This window comes from Dendrobates tinctorius, unplaced genomic scaffold (genome assembly GCF_039654945.1).
Source record: "Dendrobates tinctorius isolate UK_male_01 unplaced genomic scaffold, ASM3965494v1 ptg000024l, whole genome shotgun sequence".
Taxonomy (NCBI): Eukaryota; Metazoa; Chordata; class Amphibia; order Anura; family Dendrobatidae; genus Dendrobates; species Dendrobates tinctorius.
This window is the reverse complement of record NW_027361692.1, coordinates 11816726-11839703: the sequence shown is the minus strand read 5'-3', so window position 1 is coordinate 11839703 and position 22978 is coordinate 11816726.

The following is a 22978-nucleotide window of genomic DNA, read 5'->3' as shown; positions in this document are numbered from 1 at the left end:
TTGCTCCCACAGTTGATTTCTTCACTCCAAGCTGGTTGGCTATTGCAGATTCAGTCTTCCCAGCCTGGTGCAGGGCTACAATTTTGTTTCTGGTGTCCTTTGACAGCTCTTTGGTCTTCACCATAGTGGAGTTTGGAGTCAGACTGTTTGAGGGTGTGCACAGGTGTCTTTTTATACTGATAACAAGTTAAAACAGGTGCCATTACTACAGGTAATGAGTGGAGGAAAGAGGAGACTCTTAAAGAAGAAGTTACAGGTCTGTGAGAGCCAGAAATCTTGATTGCTTGTTTCTGACCAAATACTTATTTTCCACCATAATATGCAAATAAAATGAAAAAAAAACAGACAATGTGATTTTCTGGATTTTTTTTTTCTCAGTTTGTCTCCCATAGTTGAGGTCTACCTATGATGTAAATTACAGACGCCTCTCATCTTTTTAAGTGGTGGAACTTGCACTATTGCTGACTGACTAAATACTTTTTTTCCCCACTGTATATATATATATATATAGAACAAAAAGAAGCGGGCGGCACCGCTGTTACCGTGCTAAGATCAGTGACTTGCAGCCGGCGGTAAGCTCACATCCAGGATCCCGGGTGCTTGACCTCGTAGCAAACCAATAGGACACTCCAGAAGAAAAGGGTCGCACTCAACGGGATTAATGTGAATGTTTAATGACACATAGTTACATGTCACGTCGGGGATGTGATAGCATGAGTGTCAAAGGCTGACAACGGCCGTTTCGCGCTACTCGAGCGCTTCCACGGGTCAAGGTGCAGGGGAAAATGACGGATTCTTATGCTAACTATGTCATCCAGTCACACCTCCAACACCTGCCGCTGTTAAATAACAATGAAATAAACACACAAGTGCTCAGTGCAAACATATAAAATGAACATACAAATCACAGCTGCAGCGGGAAAAAGATTAATACATAGAAAGATAAATATGACAATGACTGCTTAATCATATAAATAGTACGAAATTATCCCTATTGTTAAGTTAACCCTTCAGGGTAATTAAATCTGAGAAATCTACTATTTAACTGTAGATCTAGGGACTACCCAGCACTGGATCTATAACAAATGTATGCCTCCATGAATCGTGATCTATGCATCATATATATCTCTTTTTAACAGTATCTTGGCCCCAACATTAGGAATTAATTATCACTACCATCTGTGTTTTTTAACCCATTAAGCCATGCTGATAATCATAAAAAATGATCGTTTTCTCACTTTTACCAGTATTTAACCAAAATATAGATCGTAGGTCAAAATTAACCAATTGAAAACCGAGTCCCAATATGTACGTTTCAAACACTATATATTGTTTATTGCTAAAAGGGCACTATGTCATCTAGACATGATCTTAGAACCTCTAATCTAATTAATTCCATATCATATTTAACCCAGTTATCATAAGAAAATGGCCATATCTACTTTATCATTAAAACCTACAAGACCAGTAGCTCGTGTATCCATAATCCATTTGGATTCTCGCTTCAACAGTAATTTATGCAAATTCCCCCCTTTGTGGGGGTAACGTCACTTTTTCAATACCCGCAAAGGAGAGGACACCTGGATCCATCCCATTTGCACTCCTAACATGATTAATAAGCCGTGGTACTCCTTTACCTGTTTTTATCGACTTAAAGTGCTCTCGAAATCGCACATAAAGCGGGCGTATTGTCTTTCCTATGTAAAAAAATCGGCATGTACAGAAGATGACATAGACCACATAATCGGTCTTACATGTGATTAGACTGGACACAGAGTGTCTAACTGCACCTATCAGTAATGTGCGGTCCGTCCAATGATACCTGCAATAGGAACATTGTCCGCATTTGTAATTTCCTTTAGGGATTCCTGAATTCAACCATGTGTCACGTTGAATTGTTAATCGGTTTTGAACTAAAACATCCCTAATCCTTGTACTTCGTTTGTTAGAAATAAGTGGTCCTCTTGACACTATATCAATCAGTTCCCTATCTTGTTCCAGAATGTGCCAATATTTCCTGATAACCGATCTAATCTGTCTATCCATCGGTCCATACCGGAAACAAAAAGTAAATCTCTTTTCTTTCTTTTTAAATTTATTCTGTTGATACACCGTACATCTCCTATTGTCATCCCATTGTGATTTCACTTTTTGAACTGTGGTATCCAATAATTTATCTGGATATCCTCGTTGTATCAATCTATCATATAATTCTCTGACTTGTCGTTCCCGACCCTCTACTGTGTTGTTCGACCGGAATATTCTTAAAAATTGGCTGTATGGTACTGAGTTAACGGTGTGTTCTGGATGATAACTATCAAACCGTAATATGGAAATAGTTGCTATTGGTTTCCTAAAAACCGATGTGCAAATAATGTCATCTTTGATTTCCAACAGAACATCGAGAAACTCCAATTTCGTACCTCCAAAATTATGTGTGAATACCATATTCATTTGATTTACCTCATTCAAGTAGTTAACAAACTCCACAAATTTTTCTTTTGTACCCTCCCAAATTATGAACATATCGTCCACATATCTAAGGTATAATCTGATATGTCTGAAATATTTCTGCGTATTATAAATGTATTTCTCCTCAAAAGCCCACAAGAACAAATTCGCGAACGTACAGGATACTGGAGTACCCATCGCGGTTCCCACATTCTGACAATACCACTTTGATTCAAATGTAAAGGCATTATGTGTTAAAATAAAACTCAATGCGTCACAAACGAAATCAACAAAACCTTGTTCTTTTCCAGCGGTACCTAATATCTCCCTAATAGTATCAACACCCAATTGTTGGGGAATTCTTGTATAAAGACTTTCTACATCTATTGATGCTAAGAAAAAACCAGGTTGCCACACAAACTCATGTATTTCTTTTAAAAAGGCTTTCGTGTCTCTTATATACGACGGAATCTGGATTAACAGCGGTCGTAATAGCCAATCTATATATTGTGACAGCGCCTCCGTGACTGAGCCTATCCCAGACACGATGGGGTGACCTGGAGGACAAGATAGGGATTTATGTATTTTTGGTACGTGATACCAGTGAGGGCGCATTGGAAATTCAGGTAATAATTTTTCTGCCTTTTTTTCGGAAATGATATTTTTTATAACATATTGCCTGAGTAAGGACCTCAAATCTCTTAAAAATCTGGGGGTAGGATCCCCTGCCAATTTAGTGTATGTTACTGTGTCAGACAATTGTCGGTGGGCTTCTGCCAAATACATATCTCTAGGCATCAACACCGTGTTCCCTCCTTTGTCAGATGGTCTAACTACTGTGTCTGCCCAGTCTCTGATTTCTCTCATTGCTCGCTTTTCTGCCAATGTTAAATTCGAGGGAGCAGTCGGGTATATTAATGCCTCTACATCTTTTATAACTTGTATCTCAAATAAGTCAATGAGATTACCGGGGGAAACCGGGGGCATATACTGTGATGTAACCCCCCCTAAAAATGGAGTGTTAACCGTGTGTGAATGAACTACATTGTCACCCTCAGGTTCATTAAGACTCAACAAGAACGCAGCATCTTCGTGCACTTCCGCTAACGTACCCACTCCTGCCATGAATCCCAAGGGACCCACTTTAAATTGGGCTTCCCCTGGTAATGGGGTGTCATTAGGAGGTTTTAATAAAAAATGCTTGTACAAATGCATTTTCCTGATGGATTTAAACAAGTCAATCTTAAATTCTGTCAAATCAAATTACTCTGTTATGCAAAAATTCAAACCCTTAGCTAATAACGAATAATGAGGCTCATTCAGTACATGACTAGTTAAATTTATCACTGTATATGACGTTGTGTCCATTAATGTCTCGGTCTCCATGAGACCTGTTTTCTCTTGCGATTTCGGCCCTGAAGTCTTCCTCCTTCCTCTTCTGATCCTCCGCCTAAAGGGATATTCCCTCGAGACACACTTGCTTCTGATGATGTTTGCTGATCAAGTAAAATTGTGGATGAACTGGCACCCATGCTATCACATCCCCGACGTGACATGTAACTATGTGTCATTAAACATTCACATTAATCCCGTTGAGTGCGACCCTTTTCTTCTGGAGTGTCCTATTGGTTTGCTACGAGGTCAAGCACCCGGGATCCTGGTTGTGAGCTTACCGCCGGCTGCAAGTCACTGATCCTAGCATGGTAACAGCGGTGCCGCCCGCTTCTTTTTGTTCTATAATTATTTGCACTTGGCTTCAGGATTGAGCACGCTTGGTTGCCGGATCTTCAGAGTGATTGTTCAGACGCAGCATACAAAGCTGTTTAACCATGTCGGACGGCATGGAGGCGGATACAGCCAAACTGGGAACAAGCCTACAGGCTGGTCGGGAGGATGTTGATAATTATTTTAAAGAGTGTGAAACACGTGATGAAGTGCAAACTTTAAGCACTAAAGCTTTGGAATTTAAATTGATGAATTTGGCTGAAACAGAAATAAAGTTATTTTGGACTAATAATTCATTGAAGTCCTACAGTGACTGTGGACGTGTACCCCGCGGATTGAGGGTGTGGAAAGAAATTTCTGAGTTCAGAAGTGATGCCTCCTTTCGTGTTGAATGGGAAAATATCCTACTTAAATGTTCGCAAGATTTATTACAATTAGTCTTGGCCACCAATTTACGTAATTACGACACAGTCAAAGAGGAGTTAACTAAAGCACAAGATGAGTTAAAATGTAGATTGACGGATAACCAGTGGCTTACATTTAATAAAAAAATGGACAGCAAATTGTTACCTATGCAGGCAGAGATTAAATTAAGGAAACGAGACAAATTTCTACGAGATAAAAATGATTTTTTGAATGGCCAGATTTTTAATTGGAATAAGCAACGTATGAATTCACACACTGGACAGTTGGGGAAAGCGAGATATAAGCGTCATTATAAAAAACAGAACCAGGCTCCAATAAGGAGAGATTATTTGACAACGGATTCTGACTCCAGCATGGGAGAGGGTGCTAGTTCATCCACAATTTTACTTGATCAGTAAACATCACCAGAAGCAAGTGTGTCTCGAGGGAATATCCCTTTAGGCGGAGGATCAGAAGAGGAAGGAGGAAGACTTCAGGGCCGAAATCGCAAGAGAAAACAGGTCTCATGGAGACCGAGACATTAATGGACACGTCATATACAGTGATAAATTTAACTAGTCATGTACTGAATGAGCCTCATTATTCGTTATTAGCTAAGGGTTTGAATTTTTGCATACCAGAGAAATTTGATTTGACAGAATTTAAGATTGACTTGTTTAAATCCATCAGGAAAATGCATTTGTACAAGCATTTTTTATTAAAACCTCCTAATGACACCCCATTACCAGGGGAAGCCCAATTTAAAGTGGGTCCCTTGGGATTCATGGCAGGAGTGGGTACGTTAGCGGAAGTGCACGAAGATGCTGCGTTCTTGTTGAGTCTTAATGAACCTGAGGGTGACAATGTAGTTCATTCACACACGGTTAACACTCCATTTTTAGGGGGGGTTACATCACAGTATATGCCCCCGGTTTCCCCCGGTAATCTCATTGACTTATTTGAGATACAAGTTATAAAAGATGTAGAGGCATTAATATACCCGACTGCTCCCTCGAATTTAACGTTGGCAGAAAAGCGAGCAATGAGAGAAATCAGAGACTGGGCAGACACAGTAGTTAGACCATCTGACAAAGGAGGGAACACGGTGTTGATGCCTAGAGATATGTATTTGGCAGAAGCCCACCGACAATTGTCTGACACAGTGACATACACTAAATTGGCAGGGGATCCTACCCCCTGATTTTTAAGAGATTTGAGGTCCTTACTCAGGCAATATGTTATAAAAAATATCATTTCCGAAAAAAAGGCAGAAAAATTATTACCTGAATTTCCAATGCGCCCTCACTGGTATCACGTACCAAAAATACATAAATCCCTATCTTGTCCTCCGGGTCGCCCCATCGTGTCTGGGATAGGCTCAGTCACGGAGGCGCTGTCACAATATATAGATTGGCTATTACGACCGCTGTTAATCCATATTCCGTCGTATATAAGAGACACGAAAGCCTTTTTAAAAGAAATACATGAGTTTGTGTGGCAACCTGGTTTTTTCTTAGCATCAATAGATGTAGAAAGTCTTTATACAAGAATTCCCCAACAATTGGGTGTTGATACTATTAGGGAGATATTAGGTACTGCTGGAAAAGAACAAGGTTTTGTTGATTTCGTTTGTGACGCATTGAGTTTTATTTTAACACATAATGCCTTTACATTTGAATCAAAGTGGTATTGTCAGAATGTGGGAACCGCGATGGGTACTCCAGTATCCTGTACGTTCGCGAATTTGTTCTTGGGGGCTTTTGAGGAGAAATACATTTATAATACGCAGAAATATTTCAGACATATCAGATTATACCTTAGATATGTGGACGATATGTTCATAATTTGGGAGGGTACAAAAGAAAAATTTGTGGAGTTTGTTAACTACTTGAATGAGGTAAATCAAATGAATATGGTATTCACACATAATTTTGGAGGTACGAAATTGGAGTTTCTCGATGTTCTGTTGGAAATCAAAGATGACATTATTTGCACATCGGTTTTTAGGAAACCAATAGCAACCAATTCCATATTACGGTTTGATAGTTATCATCCAGAACACAACGTTAACTCAGTACCATACAGCCAATTTTTAAGAACATTCCGGTCGAACAACACAGTAGAGGGTCGGGAACGACAAGTCAGAGAATTATATGATAGATTGATACAACGAGGATATCCAGATAAATTATTGGATACCACAGTTCAAAAAGTGAAATCACAATGGGATGACAATAGGAGATGTACGGTGTATCAACAGAATAAATTTAAAAAGAAAGAAAAGAGATTTACTTTTTGTTTCCGGTATGGACCGATGGATAGACAGATTAGATCGGTTATCAGGAAATATTGGCACATTCTGGAACAAGATAGGGAACTGATTGATATAGTGTCAAGAGGACCACTTATTTCTAACAAACGAAGTACAAGGATTAGGGATGTTTTAGTTCAAAACCGATTAACAATTCAACGTGACACATGGTTGAATTCAGGAATCCCTAAAGGAAATTACAAATGCGGACAATGTTCCTATTGCAGGTATCATTGGACGGACCGCACATTACTGATAGGTGCAGTTAGACACACTGTGTCCAGTCTAATCACATGTAAGACTGATTATGTGGTCTATGTCATCTTCTGTACATGCCGATTTTTTTACATAGGAAAGACAATACGCCCGCTTTATGTACGATTTCGAGAGCACTTTAAGTCGATAAAAACAGGTAAAGGAGTACCACGGCTTATTAATCATGTTAGGAGTGCACATGGGATGGATCCAGGTGTCCTCTCCTTTGCGGGTATTGAAAAAGTGACGTCACCCCCACAAGGGGGGAATTTGCACAAATTACTGTTGAAGCGAGAATCCAAATGGATTATGGATACACGAGCTACTGGTCTTGTAGGTTTTAATGATAAAGTAGATATGGCCATTTTCTTATGATAACTGGGTTAAATATGATATGGAATTAATTAGATTAGAGGTTCTAAGATCATGTCTAGATGACATAGTGTCCTTTTAGCAATAAACAATATATAGTGTTTGAAACGTACATATTGGGACTCGGTTTTCAATTGGTTAATTTTGACCTACGATCTATATTTTGGTTAAATACTGGTAAAAGTGAGAAAACGATCATTTTTTATGATTATCAGCATGGCTTAATGGGTTAAAAAACACAGATGGTAGTGATGATTAATTCCTAATGTTGGGGCCAAGATACTATTAAAAAGAGATATATATGATGCATAGATCACGATTCATGGAGGCATACATTTGTTATAGATCCAGTGCTGGGTAGTCCCTAGATCTACAGTTAAATAGTAGATTTCTCAGATTTAATTACCCTGAAGGGTTAACTTAACAATAGGGATAATTTCGTATGATTTATATGATTAAGCAGTCATTGTTATATTTATCTTTCTATGTATTAATCTTTTTCCCGCTGCAGCGGTGATTTGTATGTTCATTTTATATGTTTGCACTGAGCACTTGTGTGTTTATTTCATTGTTATTTAACAGCGGCAGGTGTTGGAGGTGTGACTGGATGACATGGTTAGCATAAGAATCCGTCATTTCCCCCTGCACTTTGACCCGTGGAAGCGCTCGAGTAGCGCGAAACGGCCGTTGTCAGCCTTTGACACTCATGCTATCACATCCCCGACGTGACAAGTAACTGTGTGTCATTAAACATTCACATTAATCCCGTTGAGTGCGACCCTTTTCTTCTGGAGTGTCCATATATTATATATATATATATATATATATACACACACATATATATTTATGGAAAGAAAAAGCACAAAGATAAAGTGACAAGATAATAAAATCAAGAATACCTGTCTAGGATAGGTAATTACTTACTGATCGGTGGTTATCCGACTTCTGGAACCCACACTAATTGACGGAATGGGGAAGCCTGACTTCTGATCCATTGAATCTCTTTGAGGCTGCCACAAAAAGCCAAGCGCCGAAGTCGGCAGCCCTGTAGGAGATGAATGGAACCCAGGTTAGATATCCGCACTGTTGCTTTATTCTAATGGGGATAAAAATGTACCGTTCTGCCGTTAGGTGCAAGGCCCAGTGGTTGGATCCCCACCAATCAAAAAGTTCTCACCTATACTGTGGATAGATGATAATTTGTTTTCACTGGATAATCCCCTTATGTGAACCACTTGACTTAAACCCAAAGTGCTTGTCCATTGTTGTATCAGGTGGTTACATGAGCTGATGACGTTATAGCTACAAATAATAATAAGAGAGAAAAAATGACGCCACTTACCGAGCTTCATAAAAAAAGCAAACAAAAAATACCCAGTCCTACACCATGCAACTCTCCTGTGATATGCACTTATTTGGAAATAACAGAAGATTTTTATGCAGCTTGGTGAGTGGCACAATTTCTTGCCTGTTATTATCAGGCTCGGACTGGCCCACAGGATAACAGGAGAATCCTCCGGTGGGCCCCTTTTACAGGAGTGACCACCACCCTCTTATATGAGCAGTATTTGGCACAATACGCTTGATTTACTATGTACATACAAACACAGCATCTTATTCAACAATCAACCCATTTTTTTTTATTGCTATAGAAACTTTTGAATGAGGATAAAGTCATATTTGCAAGTAGCTGAAAAGTGGGGCCCTGGAGTTGAAGTTAATGGTGGGCCCTTGGCATCCCAGTCCGACACTGGTTATTATTATACTTTGTCTATATCTGTTTACTGAGCACCACTGCTGCTTTTTAATCCTAGCCCGGGCAGGTCTTTTTTTCACAGCTGATGTTAGTGCTTGGTGCCTAGCGCTTACTTCTACTGTAGTTTTTGGACTCACATCTACGCATACCTGGTGGTATGTATGATCTCCAGGTATCATTCACATGTCTTATTAGACAGGCTATTGGTTAGAGGACGTACTGTTAATATCATAATGTGAGTGCAGAATAGCATACAGAGGAGAAGCTAAAAACAAAGAATCACAGTATCATAATACAAGGATAATGTGATACTAGATTACAGAAATAATGAAAACTAGTATTCCCTAATGTGAATAGGTGGTTGCTTGGCCTCAGTCATGCCAGGTTCTAATACATTTTCTGAATTATGGCATCATAATTGTAGAAAATTGTGAATGTAATAAAATAAAAAAGACAATGCCTCTAAAAGGAAAAACAAAACATTTCCAATTTAATTAAAAAAAACAAACATAACACCAAACTATTTACTGTTATTAAATTGAAAGCTTCTCAAAATGTTGATACTATGTTTAGAAATCATTATAGGGATTTAGTATTCTCCCTGCAAACATTAGTTTTCATTTTCCTAATAACTGGTAATTCAACTTTAATTAAACAAAGTAATATCTATCCTCAATTTGCTTGTGCTGAGTAAATAAAAGCTGAGCACCATTTAAGCCCAATAAGTGATACATACCATGAGCATACAGTAATTTGCTGCATATATTAAGGGCAGTAAATATAAATGAATCACTACAAATTGAAAAAATAACAGAAATACAAAAAATCCAAATATTCACCAGTCATCTCTCCAAAATATGTGGGACCGTGTTAGAGACAATGGGAAATCTGCCACCCACCTGTTCTTTTAAAGCTGGCCATACAAATAATAGAGCTGAAGGCATAAAGCTATGTTTCCCAATATAAAGATGCACTCCAATGGCAGATTGGCATGGGTAGATTTCCTGCTCGAGTGAGCAGTGATCGAAACTATAAGAAGTCATCACTTGTGTAAAGGCCCCGTCACACACAGCGAGATCGCTGATTTTGTGACGTCACAGCGATCTCGCCAGCGACATCACTGTGTGTGACACACATCAGCGACCGCCCCCCCCGCCGGGTATTGCTGATTGTGCAGGAACGTCCTGGACCATTTTTTGATCGTTGGTCTCCCACTGGCCAGCACGCATCGCTGCGTGTGGCAGCGGGAGAGCAACAATCAGTGACACTGCACGCTGGTATCTAAGGTAAACAGCGGGTTTCTAAGAGCCGCGCGGCTCTTAGAAACCCGCTGTTTACCTTAGATACCAGCGTGCACGCTGGTTTCCAGGGTAAACAGCGGGTATCCAAGAGCCGCGCGGCTCTTAGAAACCCGCTGTTTACCTTAGATACCAGCTTGCTCGCTGGTACCAATTGCTGGTGAGTCTGTCTATGTGACAGGTCACCAGCGATCAGCCTAATGATGTCCCTGCGATCCCATCCACGTCGGATCGTTGGTGGGATCGCTGGGACATCGTTGTGTTTAACGGGGCCCTTAGGCTCACCTTGCGTTATGAATCCTCTAGCCCCAAATCCAGGCAGACATATGGACCCCGAGCATTGATGCAGCAAGCTGGAAGGCATGTGCGCAGCGACAACTTGGCACACTCAGGAATCCCAAAAACCGAAGAATGGATGAAGTGGAACCCAGCAGGGATGGAAGCAAGTAAAGCATAGTATGCACAGAAGGTGGAGTACACTAAACATAGAGGTGTACAGACTCAATCCCAAGATGTAGGTGTGTTTATCAATTGACCTTAAATAGGACTAGAAAGATGATTTCATTGATCCAGCGAAAGGCAATGTGGAGCACAACAAAGGGCAGTGGACCAAGGAGAAGGGAGCAGAGCCCTGGATACCAGGGACAGGTGCGACAGCTCAACTGTTGTTGCTCCTTAACACCTTGACTTCACATTAATATCACTTACATTTGAATAGATGGGCAAATCTTGTTTATCAGAAATTTTACAGACTGATTTCATCCCACAGAAGTGCCACATTTAGGGTTCGCTCACACTAGCATATAACACGGCTGAGTGGTATCTGATCAGCATACTGCGAGTGGCTCCAGTATATTCGGATCATGCACACCCATAGAAGTCAGTGGGTGGGTGTGAAAGACCAGACTGCACTCAGATGTTGTCCGAGTGCAATCCGATGTACGATCATAAAGATAATGGAGAATATAGAGAGATTCTCCTTCTCCTCCACAACTGTGCTGCGATTTTCTTATGCGAGAGAATCAGATCACACTCAGATGACGCTCAGATCAAACTCTGACAAAGTTTGTTCCTAGTGACAATATCATAATTGGCCCGATTCTCTTGCATGAGAGAATATACGGCAATGTGAGCGAACATTTAAAGTCACATATTAGTACAAACAATTGTCTAATGCAGGGGTGCACATCATTTTTTGGTCCAAGGGCCACATTGCCACACTGAACCAATCCCAAGGTCACAAAAAAATGTAAAAGGGTACTAGTGTAAGGAGGTGGCAGGGACCCTCAACTGCCTTCTCCCTCCTATATGTCAGGCACGTGTGTCCCATGCAATACCCTGATGGTTCACTTATGTGTTAATGTATAATGTCATGTATTAATGTTTTACCAATGCAATGTATGTATGTTGTTGTATTGTGTAAACTGTACTGAATATGTTATCTGATTGTATATATTGAGTTTAGGAATAGAACGGGCTAATAAAAGGGCCAGTCCAGCAGACTGACAAGGCAAGAATTTCCTGCTTCTGGAGCAGAGTCCAGGCAGACTTGCCCAGGGCAGAATGCTCTCGACCACCCGGAGCAGAGGGTGCCCCAGTTGGGGGGAAAACAAGCTGCCAAGGACTGCCTGGCAGTGTGGACTGGTCCCAGCAGGACTTTTTGTGGCTTCAAGACTTGGATGGGAGCTAGTGCTGCTGGACAGGCTCATGAAGTTGCAGGGATAGAGCAGGAAGCATTATATTATCTACAGTAAAGTTTTCCCATTGGAACAGAACTGTGCCTGTGGTATTTTCCTGCATGCTCAACCCCAGGGGCTGAAGTTAGCGAGTGATAGAGGTAACCGACTGTACTGCAGGACTGGGACTTCACTTGTCTTTGCATGTGCAAGGGGCCAGGGTTCTCACTGACTGTGTCTTAGTAAACTCAGCCATGACTACCACCCCATGCCCCCTTGTTACACTTACATGAATACATCACTTTGAGCAGGACTTGGAGAATTTCTGCTCCAAAAAGTATCAGTATGAATACACATTAACAGAAACTTGCCAAATCCTCCTCATAATCTCAAATCTCTAAATTTTGCGAATTTTTACATTTCAACATAGCCATGAAGCACAATATGGATAGCTACGTGTACAATATCGGAACCTCTGTCAGCACATGCATGCAGCACCAGAACCACAATCAGTACATGAATGCGATGACAGAATCACTGTCAGTAAATATATACAAAACCAAGCTTAGTACAGCAATCAAGTGTAATGTCTGGTCAGCCACATACATATTTGCATTGCATGAACCTACAATTCCCAGAATGTTATTAACAATGGTAAGGAGATGCTGGGAGTTGTTACCAGCCATTGTCAGACTGTGCCACATGCAGGATCCACAGCACTGAAGAGACGTAGTCAGTATCACAAATAAATGTTTGCATCCAGGTACCTTATAGGTGACATCTTCTCCGATTCAAGTCATTCCGACCCCTTTTGTCTCGGAGTAGTACAGATGTCATATTTAGATTTTACACCTAGAGCATATCTCTGCAGGCTTCCCTCTTCTCCATCTTCTGCAGTGCATCCTGACACAGTGCCCTGAGAAATAAAAGTCTCATTATACTTCTCCATAAATATAAATATATTGCATGCTGTGCCCCTGAATAAATAATTGCCCCTCACTGTTTCCTAAACAAAATATACCCCTCACACTGCCCTTCTTTGAGCAGGGGGTTGGACCAGATGGCCCAGGAGGTCCCTTCCAACTCTACGATTCTATGATTCTATGATTCTCCATAGTATCCCTTATACTACCCCTCACCATAATTGTACCATTCCATAATACTCCCTCCACACTGTAACTCTGCATAAAGTCTCTCTCATTGTGCACTATATTAAGACCCCATTCAAAACCCCATAATTGCCCTATAGTGTCATCTCCACGGGAAGCACAACGTACTTCAGCAATGCTGAATATGGGCCGCACGCTGTATGTTATGCAAGCCTGTTCTAATGAGATTTCATCCCTGTGTACTTCATTTTTTGTATCTGTTGCAGCGACAGAGAACTGAAGCATCTGAGCTTAGTAATTGGGAGGAATATCTCCATATCTATATTGGCTGTACAGGGTGCAGAAATAAAGAATGGAGACTACTGCATTAACTCCCGGTACATGAGCAATGTTTATCGAGAGTGTGTGAGGACGAAACACTCTTTCCTGTGGGACTAGCCAAAACTACATTTCTTTGGTCCTATAATGGTAAACTCGGCTATGTTTATGTCATATTTCCATTCTACTACACAGGAGTGCAGTTTTGTATTCTGAAGATTCCTACTGAAATAATGTACTCTAAGGAGCCAGTAATTTAAAAATAAGGATCCAAAGGATTATCAGGGGAGAAGCTACAGCTTCCATGCAGTGAGCAGACTGCTTTTAATATGTAGTAAATTTGGTCGGCCTTGACAGATTAATTCATGCTTAAATTATGTGGCTTTACCAGATACAGAAAATAGCAATAAAAAAGAAAACCCAAGGGGAAACAACTTTGTATGGGCCACACTTCTAATTCCATGAATTCTACGATACAATAAGTTTGCAAATAAATTTGCAGCCAAGACTTAATTTATTGCACACTTTCCAGCCATCATACACTTAACAGCTATTCATTTCATTACAGTTGACAGACTTTTTGGAACTGCTTTCTATAACATTGTAAAAAGTTACATTTACTACTGGACTGTACAGAGATGGATAATGAAGCTGTTTACCGTATGTGCATATTATATAGCTCCAGGCAACATATTTTCTTTTTGTTTCATACTTTTTGTTTTACAAATTGATCATGTTACATATATGTAGTGCATCACATCCTGTATCATACCCTATTTTAAATCATTCTTCTAATTTATCCTTAAAGTCTCACTCAAGCATTTTTTTTCCCCATATTTTAGTTATCAGTAATTTATGTTCAGTGCATGCCTTACTGGTCTTGTACTGTGACATTTCCAGCAGTGCTTCGGTCCTCTCCTGCATCATGTTATCACAGTTGTGATCAATGTTTCAGTATCAAACCATGCAGCAGTGAGAGAGTACTAACAAGGCAACGTTCCCCAAAAATCCAATGCTATACCAATGTAAGAAGGTGAAGGCATAGCCCTGTAAATATTGTTATGTTGTATTAACTGTGTTCCTTACATGTCTGTGTGCAGTATATATGTCATGTGTGTGTTTGCGACTGTATGACAATAGTTAGAGTTAGTTGTAGTACCATTAAGGGACACTAGATGGGGGCACCGAGCATAACTGAGGGAACCTGTGGAGAGGGTTAAGTTAGAGAAGTGGCTAGCCAGAGACAAAAAGGAAGAGAGTTTTCCCTCATGAGGAGTTGAGCCGGGGGTAGCTATACTGGACAGAAGTGAAGCACAGTGAATGCCTACAGCAGTAGCCAGTAGGTTGTGGTACTGGAGGTCCTGCAGTTAGAGACTGGGAATGGTAGGACTAGGGAGACCAAAGAAGGAGTCTCAGTGGTCAAGTCAGCTAGCAAGTAAGAGATGAAGTGACAACCCAAGCCAGTCTATTGAATCCAGCCCATGTCTGGAGTAGTGCAAGCCAGGGAGGTCTGTGGGTGAGCCCCCTGTGGAAGTAGCAGCTGGATTACGGGAGCTTTGTGGAGAGTCTAGTGAGCTGCGAATCTAGGACGGGAACAGGAGCAACAGTGTCGTAAAGGGGTGAGCTGTAATGGAAACATCAGGTACCTTCATGGGCTGAAGTTGGGCTCTGGAAGAAGGGAAGTGTTCCGTGTTCATCGTGCTCTGTGTGCCGTGTCAGCTTGTCTGTGTGGTTCATACGTGTGAAGTGAAGGAAGAAGTGACCTACTGCTGTAGATGAAGATGTATTGGTGTTATCGTGTAAAGAGTTCTGTAGCCATTTTGGATATGCTGTGCCCTGAAGAGAATAAAGCTGAGTTGTTAAAGTTGTTTCCAGCCTCTGTCTGTAATCAATTGGGTCCCCAAAGTGCACAGCATACGGGTGATGAAACAGCCTCCAGCACAGTGAGTACTGAAATGACCGCAGAAACTCCCCATGGCTTTACATTTGGTGTAGCCGGCAGGATCTCGCTGTCCAAAATGGCGGCGAGACTGCAGCGGAGGTGAAGAAAGTGACAGTGACTGTAGCGCCTTATAAAATGCAAATTGAAGAAAGCAGTGATTGGCAAGTGAAGATGACTAAAATACCGATTGTGACTGAAAAAGTGCTGAAAAGTGAGACCAAGAGACTGATTGTGACTAAAGTTGGGAGAACGGTTCGGCCAAATTCAGAATCCGCCGACTTTTGCTAAAGTCGGGTTTCGCTGATCGAAACCGGACCATAGCGTGAGGTCGGCCATGAGGTCGCCGACTTGAGCGCCAAAGTCGCATTTCAAATAATGCTTCCAGCGCCTTTTCTCTGCCAATCATCAAGGACGCACACTGTGGGCAATGCGATTATGTCGGCAGCGGCCCCCACCATGCAGGAGAAGGGCATGCAAGTGATTGGCTGGCATTGTGTGGCGTCACAGTGCCTATAAAAGGCTGTGACCGCCGACCGCCATCTTACTTATGCCGATCTTAGAATAGGGAGAGGTGCTGCTGCTGCTGATTGTGAATAGGGAGAGCGTTAGGCAGGGAAGAAAAAAAAAAATAGCTTCTGCTGATAGTGCTTTTCACTGTACAGTTAGTGTGCAGTGAAAGGGGAGGATTTTTGTTGTGTGCAGCAGCGCTGGTGGTGATTAGGCTGCCTTTTAAGGCTACCTGATAGCTGCATTGCTGTGTGCACACTGCTGTTCAAACTGCTTTTTTCAAAGCACTCCAACTTTTATTATTTTGTTCTGCTCAGTTACCGAGCGTTCATTTTGTCACACACTGTATAGCGCTGTACGCTCCTCACACACTACCGTGTATCGGCTGGTATCACGGACAAATACAAGCTATCTTTGTGTGTGACTCTGGAAAAACAAACAGAGGAGATTTTCCATTTTTCCAGACCTACACCGTATAGAGCTGTTCGCTTTTCAAACAGTGAAGCTATCTGTGTGTGACTCTGGAAAAACAAACAGAGGAGATTTTCCATTTTTCCAGACCTACACCATATAGAGCTGTCCGCTTTTCAAACAGAGAAGCTATCTGTGTGTGACTCTGGAAAAACAAAAAGAGAAGATTTTCCATTTTTCCAGACCTACACCATATAGAGCTGTCCACTTTTCAAACATTATCGTATATCTGTGGTTTGATTACGGTAAAATCTATACAGAGGCAGCGTGTGTCACTCCATATAAAAATAGACGGAGATTTACAATTTTCCATACAGACACCATATAGAGCTGTCCGATTCTCAAACAGTATTGTATATCTGCTGTTCGCATTACAGTCACATCTATACAGAGTCAGCGTGTGTGTGTGACACTCCGTAAATACATATGTGGACATTTCCATTTCTCCATACACCGTATTGAGCAGTCCGATTCTCAAACAGTATTGTATATCTGCTGTTCGCATTACAGTCACATCTATACAGAGTCAGCGTGTGTGGGTGACACTCCGTAAATACATATACAGAGATTGTTAATTTCACTAAAAACGTATACAGCTGTACACTTCTGATACAGTACCATATATCTGCTTGTTGGATAATGGTCAAATACATACTGGTAGAGGGTCTGTGACTGACAAAATATATACGGAGATTTAATTTTTTTAATACACCTTACACAGCTGTATGCTTCTCATACAGTACCATCTCTCTTCTGGTATTTTTGGTACATTTTCCCAAACATGAGGAAGTGTGGTGGAAGAGGCCGCGGATGTGGGCAGGGGGGCGCAGCTGGTACTGATGGTGGTGGTGCATCGGCTGGTTCTGGCAAAAGAACAATAGCAGCTAAGGCAGGAAGTGTTGAGCCTGCATCATCGTCTGGCACAAGAAGGCCTTTAAGGTTCCCTTTTCTGGGAGTAGGTAAACCACTTTTAAAGCTGGAGCATCAGGAACAGGTTTTGGCATACATTGCCGAAACAGCCTCCAGTTCTATTGCCTCCTCTTCTGAAGTTACAAAAACTGCAAGCACAGAGTCGTCAGTGCAGGCCTCTGGTCAGGAACAACACCTTTCGTTGTGTTCTTCATCCACACCAAAAGTGAAGGATGCTGCAGCACACACTACAGATTACTCCATGGAGCTCTTTTCACATACTATTCCTGGGTTATCAAGTCAAATCCTGAATTCTCCAGTCCAAGATGAATCTGACATGGAGTGCACTGATGCACAGCCACTGCTAGATGAATCTGCTGGTACATTCACCCACAGCACTACATTGCCCTCGCAGTCTACTGAGCCCGAATGAGTCCCTCATGAAACTCAGGTGCCCCTTCCCGCATACTATACCACCTTACACGGTGACACAGAGGAAGGTACAGAGGAAGGTGCAGATGACATTGAAGACAAGGTCATGGATGACCCAGTTGCTGGCCCGGATTGGCATCCATTGGGGGAAGAGGGTGCTGGTGACAATAGGTCAGAACAGAACAGGAGAGAAGGATCCGCAGCAGGCATCATCATCGCAGCAGCGGTTATCCAGCAGGCCCGTAGCTGTCAAAAAACTTGGCAAGAAAACTAAAAGAGTTGCAGGACAGCTTGGCCAGACGGTCAAATTGGCACTGCGTGCAAGCGCTGAAAATTTGAACCATTGTAGGAAGAGTAGAGTGTGGCACTTTTTTGAACAAAATCCTACTGATGACGTAAAGGTTATCTGTAAGAAGCGCCGAAGGACCTTTAGCAGAGGGAAAAATCTGAGTGTAACACATGCATAGGGAACTGTTAGAACATCTACCGGAATGCTGGAGCTTACAGACTCTAAAGGTATTGTCACACTTAGCGATGCACCAGGGATCCCGACCAGCGATATGACGCGGTCAGGATCGCTGGTGCATCGCTAAGTGGTCGCTAGTGAGCTGCCACACAGGCAGATCTCACCAGCGACATCGCAGGGGTCGGGGGTCGCTTCTTACCTGTCAGACGAGGCGATCCTGATGTCCTCCCACCCGCGTCCACGCGTCGCTCATCTCCACAGCAGGAAGCCCAGCAGGAAGCTGACGACGAGAAACAGTCCAGGACGTTCTCGCGCGATCAGCGATAACCAGCAGGGGAGCGGTCGGAGGTAAGTATCAGACAGCAATATCGCTAGCAATATCGCTATAAAGTCACAAAAACCAGTGACGTTATAGCGGTATTGCTAGCGATATCGCTTAGTGTGACAGGCCCTTAAGAAGAGTTTTGCAGTGGCTGTTAAACAGGGACCTACAGACACTAATTGTTTTTCTCCTGAGTGGCAGAAGACTACAACTCCCAGGGATCCTTGTTCCAGTGAGATGATAGAAGAAGGGAGGAAGAGGGACTTGGGGGAGGACACTGAGGAGAAAGTGAAAGTAAAGAGAGAGAGGAGAGAAAACGTGGCTGCTGCTGCTGGTTATGAGAAACAGCGGTGTGGATCTTGATTCCCCTAAGTTGCAGAGTGTGGGGGGACCCCACAGAGATACCAGTGTTGCCGGAGAGAGCAAGGATCCAGAGAGTCCTGCCAGTACTCCCATCGGATAAAGGTCTAAATCCTGCAGCCCTCAGCTGGAGTCTAAAGAATCCTCCGATTGTTGGAGACACAGTGAGTGTTCTGCTGAGACTTGTGATTCTATCAACGCGACTTACAGTGAGCACACTGCAACCGAGACTATTGACAGCAACATTCATTTAAGTGCACCTATGTTTTCTACTTTGCGCGCCAACCTTCCTTTGCGCGCCAACATCCGCGTCAACTGGGCCCCAACGGTCAGACTGAGTAAATGCAAAAGAGGGGGAATTGGCCACGTTATATTTGCAGGGTTGGGGTTTAATTAGTCTGTGATGGGTATATGACTTTTATAGAGCACAGTAAATCGCATTGTATGTTTATTCCTGTAAATCCATTTTAATTCTACTTCATAGCAATAAATCTGTTAAACTGTTTTACTCCTGCTTCCTGAGTGTGTACCGAGCTGTGGCAGAGGTTTCCCAAATCAGCCCCTGGCAGAAGATAACTGTCCTTCTGCAGCCCAGAGACAGAGCTCCAATCAAGATTCGGGTGGAGGCACTGCGTACAGAAGAGGTGAGACCCCCCATAACACCCAGGGTACAGTGGTAGCCATAAAGAGGTGTTACAGTGGAGGCACTGCTGAGAACCAGAACTAACACAGGAGTATTTACTATGGAGACTTTAACAGAGCGAGAAGCATATTTGTGGTGCGGAGAGATGGATAATACACCTAAACAAAGCTTTGCAGTGAGTGGTGAGCTTCGTGATGCGTCTGATGAGGAAATACTGAAAATAGTTAACCGACTCACTGAACTTGCCCACCCTAAAGTGGTCATCCGCCGGGAGGAAAAAAAGGGACCGTTACCCACAGTCCTGATCTCAACTGGGCAGATCTTGTGGAAAGAATATTTCCCATCCATGATAGCTGAGTCCCCAGAGTATGGTCGACAATGGAGGATCACTTGGCCTATTGAGTCCGAAGTGGAGACCTGGCAACAGGAATCAACCCTTCAGTCTAGAAAGACTAGTGAAGGTTCGCCCTCTACTTCATTTAGAGTCAGTCAGGAAGAGACAGCGGCCCCTGCAGTTGTGCTTATGATGGCTATGAGACAATTAGTCAGTCAGTTTGCAAAGATGCAGCCAGAGGGGAATTACCGTCTTCTAAGAATTTTCTCGGGTGCCCTCCCCACCCCTGCTGGAGAAGAGGGATATGATACTTGGAGGGATGTCACTTTGCTGTGCTTAGAAGAGTGGCAGAGCACGGATGCAGTAAAGAAGCAGAGAATAGTAGAGAGTTTGAGGGGTACTGCTATGGAAGTGGTGCAGGCTGTTTGGCGGAACAGGCCACAAGCAACTTATCAAGATTATATGAGTGCTTTAGACGATGCTTTTGGATCCCCTGAAGATGCTACTGATCTTCTCTATAAACTCCGTACCACCTACCAACTGCCAGAGGAGAAGATGTCTAACTATCTCTACCGGTTAGACAAGCTGGTTCATAGAATAGTATCAAAAGGTGGAGTCAGCCCTAAAGAAATTGATCAGTGTCGTCTGGAACAGGTACTCAGAGGAGCTCTCACGCATGATCCAATTGCCCAGCGGATGAGGTCTTGTGATAGAGAGAAGATTCCTGGTTCTTTTCATGAGCTGCTTAAGGAAGTTCGCAAGGAGGAGTTTATTTTGGCAGCAAGAGAGAAGACATCCCCTCGGGTGACTACTGTTGCCCTGAAGCCGGCAGCCGACTGCCGAGAGATGGAACTGCTGAAAGTCATCAAGAAACAGGGGGAGCAGATTACACAATTGTTAAGTGCCCAGGCCAAGACAATACAGCGGCTACAAAGTGCTGTGGAGGTAGCCGGGAAGCAAACCCTGGTTTCAGGGAGCAAGAATGATGACCTCTGTAGAGTAAAGATTATGAGACTAAAAGGCTGCTTTGTTTGTGGGAGTCCAGACCATATGGCTCGTCAGTATTGGAAGAGGTGGAGCTCAAGGAACTCCTCACATTCGTCCAAACAGACTGGGTGGATGGATAGGGTCCCTGCCTCGGAGGTGAAGACTCGGTGCCATGGACATCAAACTAATGCCCTCTCTATGCAATGCCAAGTGCCAAATGTGACCCCAGATTCTCTTCCTCAACTGACTCGTAATCAAGCTAGAAAGGCGCAGCAGGAGGATCAGTCATTGGGGGTAGTCCGATGGTGGGTTAAGAGGGGCTTGAGACCCGAGAAGAATGCCTTGAGTACAGAGGAGTCTGTTCTGCTGACTCGGCAGCTAGAGTCGCTAGTAGTAAGAAATGGACTACTATACCGGGAGACAAAGCGCCAGAAGGGAGGAGTGTGTAGACAGCTGGTGTTACCCACCCGATTTCGGAGGATGGTCATGAAGTCCCTGCATGATAATCATGGACATCTTGGCATCGAGAAAACCACAGGTCTTGTGGCTGACCGATTTTACTGGCCTCGGATGGAAGCAGATATAGAAGAATACTGCAAATGATGCTCCCGGTGGTGTCCTGACCCTTATGTGGTGATGGAGAAGCAGCCTGGTGTCCGGGCCCCCGGAGTAAAGTCTGAGAAAGGTTTTGACAGCTCCGCCCCCTATAATCGACACCATCTGTTGCCTGTGGGAAAGAACATCCCTTTATCACCATTGCAAATTCAAGGAGGTCGTACCACCCCTCTGTGCAATAGGAGAAGTCGTAGGGGTGAACCTCCACCCCAGCTTGGAGTTGCCTCAGGAGGAAGTGGCAGCGAGTCTGGGGATGAATGGGAAGCTGACGGTCAATGGCAGACTCCTGAAGTGGAAACACGAACAAAGGACATTTGTCAGGAGGCTAAGGTGCTCTGTCCACAATTGGGGGAGAGTCCAGAAGAAGGACATTTATTGAATGGAGAGATCCATCTGGAGGAGCCCGTTTTGGAGAGACAAGAGTCAGGGGTTGAGGAGGGGGCCCCCTCAGTACACACTCGTCCCAAGCGGGACGTTAGGCCCCCCCATGATGTTGACCTATGATAGAATGTGACATACCACCGAGGTCCCTAGGCTGATACCCTCTAATTCCAATTCTGTTTGGCCCTATTACTCGGTATCTCCCATGTGTCCAGGTGGTGGTTTGTGTGCATATAAATTTGATGTTAGTCAGGATGCTCTAACCCCCTTTCATGTTTCAGTTGGTGAGTCCTCATATCGTGATGGGACACTTTCAATGACTCACTAGGGGGAGAATGTAACACATGCACAGGGAACTGTTAGAGAATCTACCGGAATGCTGGAGCTTACAGACTCTAAGAAGAGTTTTGCAGTGGCTGTTAAACAGGGACCTACATACAGTAATTGTTTTTCTCCTGAGTGGCAGAAGACTACAACTCCCAGGGATCCTTGTTCCAGTGAGATGATATAAGAAGGGAGGAGGAGGGACTTGTGGGAGGACACTGAGGAGGAAGTGAAAGTAAAGAGAGAGAGGAGAGAAATTTGGCTGCTGCTGCTGGTTATGAGAAACAGAGCGGTGTGGATCTTGATTCCCCTAAGTTGCAGAGTGTGGGGGACCCCGCAGAGATACCAGTGTTGCCGGAGAGAGCAAGGATCCAGAGAGTCTTGCCAGTACTCCCATCGGAAAAAGTTCTAAATCCTGCAGCCCTCAGCTGGAGTCTAAAGAATCCTCCGATTGTTGGAGACACAATGAGTGTTCTTCTGAGACTTGTAATTCTATCAGCACGACTTACAGTGAGTACACTGCAACCGAGACTATTGACAGCAACATTCATTTAAGTGCACCTACGTTTTCTACTTTGCACGCCAACCTTCCTTTGTGCGCCAACATCC